This window comes from Amblyomma americanum, chromosome 2 (assembly GCF_052857255.1).
Source record: "Amblyomma americanum isolate KBUSLIRL-KWMA chromosome 2, ASM5285725v1, whole genome shotgun sequence".
Lineage (NCBI taxonomy): Eukaryota > Metazoa > Arthropoda > Arachnida > Ixodida > Ixodidae > Amblyomma > Amblyomma americanum.
Genome location: NC_135498.1, coordinates 55,837,899 through 55,846,560, shown reverse-complemented (window position 1 = coordinate 55,846,560; position 8,662 = coordinate 55,837,899).

The following is an 8,662-nucleotide window of genomic DNA, read 5'->3' as shown; positions in this document are numbered from 1 at the left end:
CAAAGCGGCACGTTTTGCTTTCGCATCTTCCAGGGACGGGCGGTGTGCAGCCTCTTTCTAAAGCAGCGGAACAGTAACCAGCTTCTGTAGGAGAGCAGAGCTTTTAAACTCGAAGATGCACGCCAAAAATTGAATAATCATTTGAGAATCAACGAAGCTCCGGAGAAGCAAGCTTTGTCCCCGTATCCTGCATCCAAGAACAAGTAGAGCTTTTGAGTGCTCCTGCTCTGCCAGTGGAATGCGCCATTAGATTACACAACACTCATGCGACTGCCTATCGAGTATGGCTGCATTGTATGGAATCCCTATGAGCAAACAGACAAAGAGAATCAAATCTGTGCCGAAGAAAGCAGTTCGTTTTATCTGCCGTCGTTACGTCACAATTTATAGCTTTCGTTTATTTTTGAGCAGTGTCTCTAACCCCATTCCGGAACGTCGATTCCCCGATTGCCTCATATCACGCCGATTAATTCGCCACGCCTCGTTACATTGAACACCTAATTGACATTTTCTAAATTGTTATCAACGAGGTGAAACAACCGGCTATATTCCTCCTATTTACGCACGCACTATACAAACTCAGTGATGTCAAGACTCAAGGATACCCTGACTAGCTTCTGACCACGTGAGTAATGTCAATAGGCCCTGGAGTAGGCCTTCTTAGTGAGTGGAATGTGGCAGCTGTACGTAATCACCGCTATCAGGTCAACACCTTTGGGGGAAGCGAAAGTGTCCGCTTTGTTTTGTCTGCGGATAACCAGCGCGATAACCGACGCGAACCCAGACTTCACGCCGTCCGGCTGTGCCGTCGAGCGGCACAACTCGTCGTTCCCATACGCCTCGCACTAGAGACGACACACACCCGCGAAGCTGACTGCACGTCATTGACAAAAACTGAAGTGGTTAATAATCTGCCGTACAATCACATTTTAAGTACCGAGGTGCTAAACTTAGCCGGGGCATAAACCTATAAGCGATTTTTATGAAATGGATGCCGAGCTGCTCAGGCACCGTGAATAAAGATGCATTAGTACTACTGCTAGTCTAAGAAGGATCGGCGCGCATAGCCTTGTCGTTTGGTTCGTGGACTGTGTGGTTCGCCGGCACATTCAGGCGTTGTTAGAATTTTGCTGCGAAATGTTTTCTCGTGAGCGCTGTTTTCTCGGGGACGCCTGCTAGGTAACGAGACAGAAAAGCCGCTGAGTGCCACTGCGTGGTTTTTCTGGTGCCGCAGCGGTGACTCAGTGGTTAGGGCGCTCGACTACTGATCCGGAGTTCCCGGGTTCGAACCCGACCGCGGCGGCTGCGTTTTTATGGAGGAAAAACGCTAAGGCGCCCGTGTGCTGTGCGATGTCAGTGCACGTTAAAGATCCCCAGGTGGTCGAAATTATTCCGGAGCCCTCCACTACGGCACCTTTCTCTTCCTTTCTTCTTTCACTCCCTCCTTTATCCCTTCCCTTACGGCGCGGTTCAAGTGTCCAACGATATATGAGACAGATACTGCGCCATTTCCTTTCCCCCAAAAACCAATTATTATTATTATTATTACAGAGAGAGAGCACGCGAGCAGAGGTTTTGGTGTTGCAGTGAAACGCTTTCAGAACCATGAAGGCACGGTTTTTATGAGGCACCCAGCCTACATTTCTGAAAAAAAAAATTAATTGAATGGCCTGTGTGAATACGAGGCGCTATATGTTAAAAAAAAAGCGCCGCCAAGCACACGTGACTAGCTGGCACTTTTCAAGCGCGAAGATTTTTCTGCACGACTGTCTCCGTAAATGCAGGCCTTGTTACGACATGTGTGTGCGGAGATATAAGGTGGTTTCTTATCCACGGACTTGGAGTGGGGAGCGATATAATGATATCATCCGAAGTACATACGCTTTGTTTATTTATCGACTTCGATTGCCCAGTGCCCCAGCTGTCACTGGAATCAAATAGACAGACGGATGAGAAGAATGGACTAGAATTGAAAGAAAATCATGTTATCACAGCGGCCTTACATTCATTACATGCCTTTCATGCGAACTGAGGGTACAAGGCGCGGTTAACTGCTCCGAGAGGACAGCGCGCGGGAAAAGGCGACCTTATTGCTCTCAATAGAGTAAACTGCTGGGCTAGTTATCGGTGGTTCCACCATTACTGCTCTCGCTTTTCACCTGTACACATATGATTAGAAATCTATGTTCATTTAATGGTGCATATGTTTAATAATATTTATGAGCATGAAAAACACGAAAGGGCCCAGCTTTATCGGTTAGCACCCAAGCTATAATCACTGCCAAATTTTCTCGATTTTTTTATGCGAATCACCGCGGTAAATTAAAAAAAATCCTTGGGCCTTGCTTACCTGACGTGCTGGTTTTGGTAATGTTCTCGCCTTGCATATTTCCGCCCGTTTCTTGGGCAGAGCTCTTGCACCTAAAGCAAACGAGTGAGGTCCATGCGCCATCAGCTTGTCTACGCAGAACATCATCAAGTCTGGTAAGTCGCCCGTAAATCTCCTCAATCGAGGAGATTGGTGGGTGGCTTACCAGACTTTGAAAGTGGTATGATCGCCGCTAATTTCCACGAAAGCGGGAGCATGCCTGTTAACCAAGCAGGGTTTGTAATTTATGGGAGACATTGGAAAGAGTTTTCAGGTAAGTTAGTGAGCACCTTGTTAGTTATCTCGTCTTCACCAGGGGTGACCGCTCGGCGGAGGATAAAGATTAATAATAATTAATAATTGGTTTTTAGGGAAAGGAAATGGCGCAGTATCTGTCTCATATATAGTTGGACACCTGAACCGCGCCGTAAGGGAAGGGAAAAGGGAGGGAGTGAAAGAAGAAGGGAAGAAGGAGGTGCCGTAGTGGAGGGCTCCGGAATAATTTCGACTACCTGGGGATCTTTATCGTGCACTGACATCGCGCAGTACACGGGCGCTTTACCGTTTTTCCTCCATTTAAAACGCAGCCGCCGCGGTCGGGTTCGAACCCGGGAACTCAGGATCAGTAGTCGAGCGCCCTAACTACTGAGCCACCGCGACGGGTAGGATAAAGATCGCAGATTTTAATTCTGATATAATAGACGGTTGATCTGTGTGAGAGGCAGTAAACAAAGGGGAAGGAGGCGAGTTGGGAAGGACTGTATAGAGGCGGTAGGCTAGGAGTGGGTAACAACATCTACCGCCAGAGTTAGTGGTACGACGTTCTGATGTAACAGAAGTGTGTCCAAAGTGTGAGGAGTATTCGACTGGCCCAGAAGTGAGCGAAGGAGGGCCCATGCTTTACTAGTGTCAGTCGAATGTCCAGCTTCTTAGCATAGAGCCATCAAGTTATAGGCGCAGAGTTGTGCCGCGTAGTCTAGGGCTTCCTGACTTAGGGACTGGATGTGGCGGCGAATTTTTGCTTTTTCCATCGGCGTATTACAGCATGTCGACGGTTACACAGGGAAGTGAGATATGGGTCCACTTCGAGGTGATCTTCCGTGGGCTGCAATATCTTGCTGTGCTTAGTGCGAGCTGTCGGGTTCGAAGAAATCCACCTCCTCTCCCAACTTTACCATCCCCCTCCCACTCACGAACAGCAACGCTGAGTTAGCATGCTAGAGTGTGCGACGGTGGGAGGAGGTAGGCTGTCTTCTCGGTCTCCGACCCCCTCGTCTCGATTTTAACGAGATGTAAATCCCCTGCATGAAGTACTTCCCTGTTTTCCTATGCGTAACCCCGTCACTGGCCTTCTCTTTCCTACTCCTACTCCGATCACGCTACCTTTGTGAATCCCAATAACTCCCGCCTACCCATCCAATACCCGCGGGCAGCGAGGCGTCAACAGAAAATACCGGCTGTCTCGGAGGCACAGTTGTAGGCACTTCTTGCCGGGCTTCGTTGCTGCGCCCGGTTTGGTGCATGAGTAAACAAACTTTGGCTGACCCTAAGTGTAGGAGAGCATTTTAATGAAAGTAATTTCGCAAGTAAAGGTTTACTTTTACTGCAGAGTTATTGTCGCCAAGTGATTGATTACATTATTAAGTTGACATACCAGAAAAAAAGATATCATTACGTTACGAATTACCCAGGAAAGTAACTAAATTACAGAAATTTCATAGCAGTTCAATTACTGTCATATCTGCCTAGGAGACCAGCTCTTTTTGTGACCTCCCATTTCGACACAGATCTTTTCTAGGCTTCTGACTACCTCATCACCTTGATTTGCCGTTTACGGTGACAACTCGGACCGATAAGACACGAGCTTATCTGAATGAAACGAGGAGAACCTTCAAAGCTTCGCGCTGGTGAAGTAATGAACAAACAAGGGTGACATAATTGTAACCGAAATTTATCCGGCTGCAGAGTTGTGATAGCTATGATGCACCTAGGAGAATGACTCTTGCTGTCCTCACATTAAGGCACGGCTCTTTGTTAAGCGGTGACGACCTAATCGACTCGACTTCCTCCTTCTTTCCGGCGATAATTCGGACTGATAAAACAGGCGTTTGCCTCTACAAAGTGAGAGGCAGCTCCAAGGCTACGTGCTGGCCCGAACTTTGCCAAATAATGTTGACGCATAATCGTGATAAAAGGGGGCACACATGTAGAGCCGTGACATTTGATGCGATACGGAAGACTATAGCACCCTTTGTAATATCACATACCGGGAACTGTCGCTATTGTGAGCTGTTGCCAACCTCATCCCACCGACTTCCTCTTTTCAATGCTGGCTCGAATCGATAAGACGTCTGCTTATCTGGACAAAGTGGAAGGCAAGAGGAATTTACGTGCTTTGCGCGGCCGCGTGCACACAAAGCTAAGGATTACCCTTAAATTTTTTTAGACACTGTCCACAGACTTTTGTCTATAAAGTCTAAAGACTTTCTGTAAACAAGCTCTCGAGAATAGTTTATAAGCAATAAAATTCCTATAGATAGTCTATAGACAATCTATAGATTTATGGCCATACACTTTTAGTAGACTTTTGCCTATAGACAGTCTATAGACTATGAATAGACAAAAAGGAATATCTATAGGAAGGCAACAGAGTCTATTAGAAGTCTATAGACCATTTTTGTATGGTTCAAATTTTTCCATGATGCTTAAGTAGCACGAAAAGAGATCAACATGTCTCTAAGGAGCCTGCGAGACAACCACCCAAGTCTAAATAATCACCAAGAGGCGTAAAAAGAAAGCCAATTCTTAGAACTCTGAAGTGGTAAAGAAGGCAGAGAATTCGTCTTCTTAATGTTATCAAGAATACTGCCTAGAAATAAGCGACAGCAGGAGCTTAACACTCCGAATATAGGTAGATTTGGATATCAACTGCACACTCACTCAGGATTCACTGCGTATGTCGACAATCTAGTGTCACTAGATTCCTCGGTATGTGTAAGCGATATTTCATAACAATAAAATAAACAATATTTCCATAACAGGGTCTTACAATTTTTCCATTTTCATTATTTTTCCCTGAGCAAGCTGGACATGAGTTCGACAAATGCTCAAGCACGCTACAGAAATATTGTCTCCAGTCCACGCGTACTTCTATGTTGCCACGTTCTAAGACAACCTGATATCACGCTTCAGAAAGGAAGGCGCTCTGTCTGGAATTAGAGCGTTTCCTTCCTGATTTCATTGTTTCGGCTCTATTTCACTCAGTGATTGTTTTGTTTCCATTTTTTTGTCTCCAGTGAGCAGTCTCGGTTGCCAGGGCTTCCGGGAACTTACTCCTTTTCCCTGTTATTTCCTGTCTACCCTGTACCCTGTCGTAAGCGTCATTTCCCTCCCACGCGTGTCCTCGTTTATACTGTGCGAGTATCTGAGGACTTTGACTGCCCGCCTCTTCTCATCCATTTTTCGTGTAGCCTCTCCGCAAACGACATATTTCTCTGCTTCCCAGGCTTCAAAGGACGACCAACCCATATCTCCCTGTACAGCTTCGTTTGTTGTCTGCCCATAAGCACACAGAGCCGTACCTTCAGGCTTTCTCTGGTTAATCTCCAGTTTTTATTGCAGATCTGATTTCAACTACAACAGCGCGTTCTCAAATTTCAGCCCCAGAACAAATACACCTTTCCACAGTGCTTGTATTACTTCATGTCTACTGTACCGTACCTCTTTGTGCTCCTCTTTCCTTTCGTCTTGATGTGTTCTGCCATGGATATTTAAATATTACCTTCCTTCATCAATACACACCCCGAGACAAATGCAGGTCTCTGCGCGCGGAACTTCACGTCCCTGTGTTGATAGAGTACTGTTAATGAACGGCACCAGATGGACGTCGGTCTTGGTGTGATGCGGGAAAGGAGGGGGAATAGGGGAGTGAAATTTTTGGTAAGCGTGACGCCTGTGCTGCATAGCTTTTGATGAAATTTGTATGAACAAAATGAATGATATGCAGCGGTGAAATACTCACTTACCAGTACATACTCCTCCGCAACAACCAATAGTGAATGGAAGCAGGCAACCGTACCCGCGGTACCGAATTTACGAAAAAAATTCTCTGCGATGCATATCGGACTTTGAAAAACACTGATTATATATGTATCACGTACGTACATACACAGAGGAAGAATACACGGGGTCCACAGCCTCAAGATGCGCGATGACTCAAGACATGCGATCAGATCCTTCCGACTTAACTACCGCCAACATTTGCCATAGCATTTCCTGTTTACCTCTTCCTGTCCCAATACGGCCCTTCAGGCCACTCTGAGCTGCTTTGACGCCCATCGCCCGAATTCATTTGCCTGTTTAATTTCCAGATTCCACCAGCTTCGTGTTTTTTTTTCTGCCTTTGCAATGGCTCTCGTGTTTTGCCTTTCCCTGTATTCCTTTGGTGCTGAAGCAAATGAGTTCGTCATAGCACCAGTCTTTTGTTGGGGATTATGTTACTATTTCTCTTGCTTGTTGCATGTCCGCCACTTGTATTGGTGGTCAGAAAGTTTCTGTGATTAGGCTGGTTTAACTCTGTCGTTTTGCTTACGTTGCACCAGTAGATGGTAGTAATTGTTTAAGGGCTGTCTCGACTCTATAAACAGTACTAACCCTGTTCTTACATTTTAATTTTCCTTAAGAAGCAGTGCTAGTTCAGCGCCATCTAGTTTGGCGCCACACAGGCCGAAACAATTGGCTTTGAAAGTATGCTGCGAGGTGGCGTTACTAAGTCTTCAGTAGCCACAAAGCCGTTTTTTGTTCTCCTTCAGCGCGCTTCGAAAAACCAGCTTCTGTAATTTGTGTCTATTCTCCGTTAGTATGGTAATTTGAACCACTGAAAAGAAGTAAATATTACAAAAGTGAAAATATTAACCGGAATAAGCTGGCTCTCTTACTCAAAACGAAACGAGAGCAAGACTGGGAATGAATAAAAAACATATTTTTCGCTCCTCTGCCACCTTTAAGAAAACGAGACCGCTTGGTCAAACGGAGCTTTGCCGTCGTCGTCACATTTTATATTCCGAATACCCTGTGTTTTTCACTAAAGTAGGATACAGCTTAAGAAAAAAAAAAGCAGTTGATAAGAATGCGTCACGATCCGCGGCGTCCTGTGTTACGCCGCTGGCGACAAATCAGCAGAGTAAAAAAATAATCAGCTTTTGACAACAACAACAACAACAACAACAACAACAACAACAACAACAACAACAACAACAACAACAACAACAACAACAACAACAACAACAACAACAACAACAACAACAACAACAACAACAACAACAACAACAACAACAACAACAACAACAACAACAACAACAATGACTGGGCTTCACAGCGTACTTTTGTGCTGTGCAGGAATTCGGTGTTATGATTCTGAATGTTAGCAGAGCGTCACTGCAGATTTAAGCTGTATCCGACTATAAAAGGGTAAGCCCATTCAGACACCTGCTCCTCAAATAAACTCATTTTTTGTTCACCTTATCATTTTCTTCGCTTCTCTTCTTTCACGTCACATCTGTTCATGCTACTATCTCGCTTCAATTTACTATTCCGCTGGCCTGGAATAACGTGAGCTACAAATGATGCTCCTAACGTCGAAGGACTAAAAGCAGTAGACCTCCCCCTCATACTCACACTCACACTTAGGCGGGCCTCACATTCGGACTCCAAACGACTATTCTGATCTCCCGCGTATGCCCTTCAGAATAGCTTGATAATTTACTGGAACAGCTCCGTTTCTCGATCCATTCTTCCCCTGAACGACAGCTGAAGACTGGAAGGGCCTTCCTCGAGACGTAGCTGCCGTCACCTGACCATCGACGTTCTCTAAGACCACAGCTGCTCATATTCTCAACTTGTAATTGTCGTCTATTTACACTCCCACGACTTATGCAGTAGTCGTTCCTCGTTGGAAGCACAAGAAACATACACTCGCCAAAGAAAAAAAATATTTAACACATGACGTTTCGAGACACGTACGGGTCCCTTGTTCACAATGAGGATGGGCGGAATGGACCGCTACTTATAAGCGGACTTGACTGCACAGTGAGTGGGCGTAGATATCGGGGAGATTCCCTCTCGTCCTGTTGATAGCATTCTTGGTCGTCTGTATGTAAAATGATTCGAGAAGTAATCGTGAAGATAAAGGTTTCTTCGTGTCCAAGATTGTGGCGTTCTCCCAGTCAATGGAGTGCTGCATCATTTGGGCATGCAATACAAGTGCGTTGGAGGAAGTGCGACCTTTCTTGACGT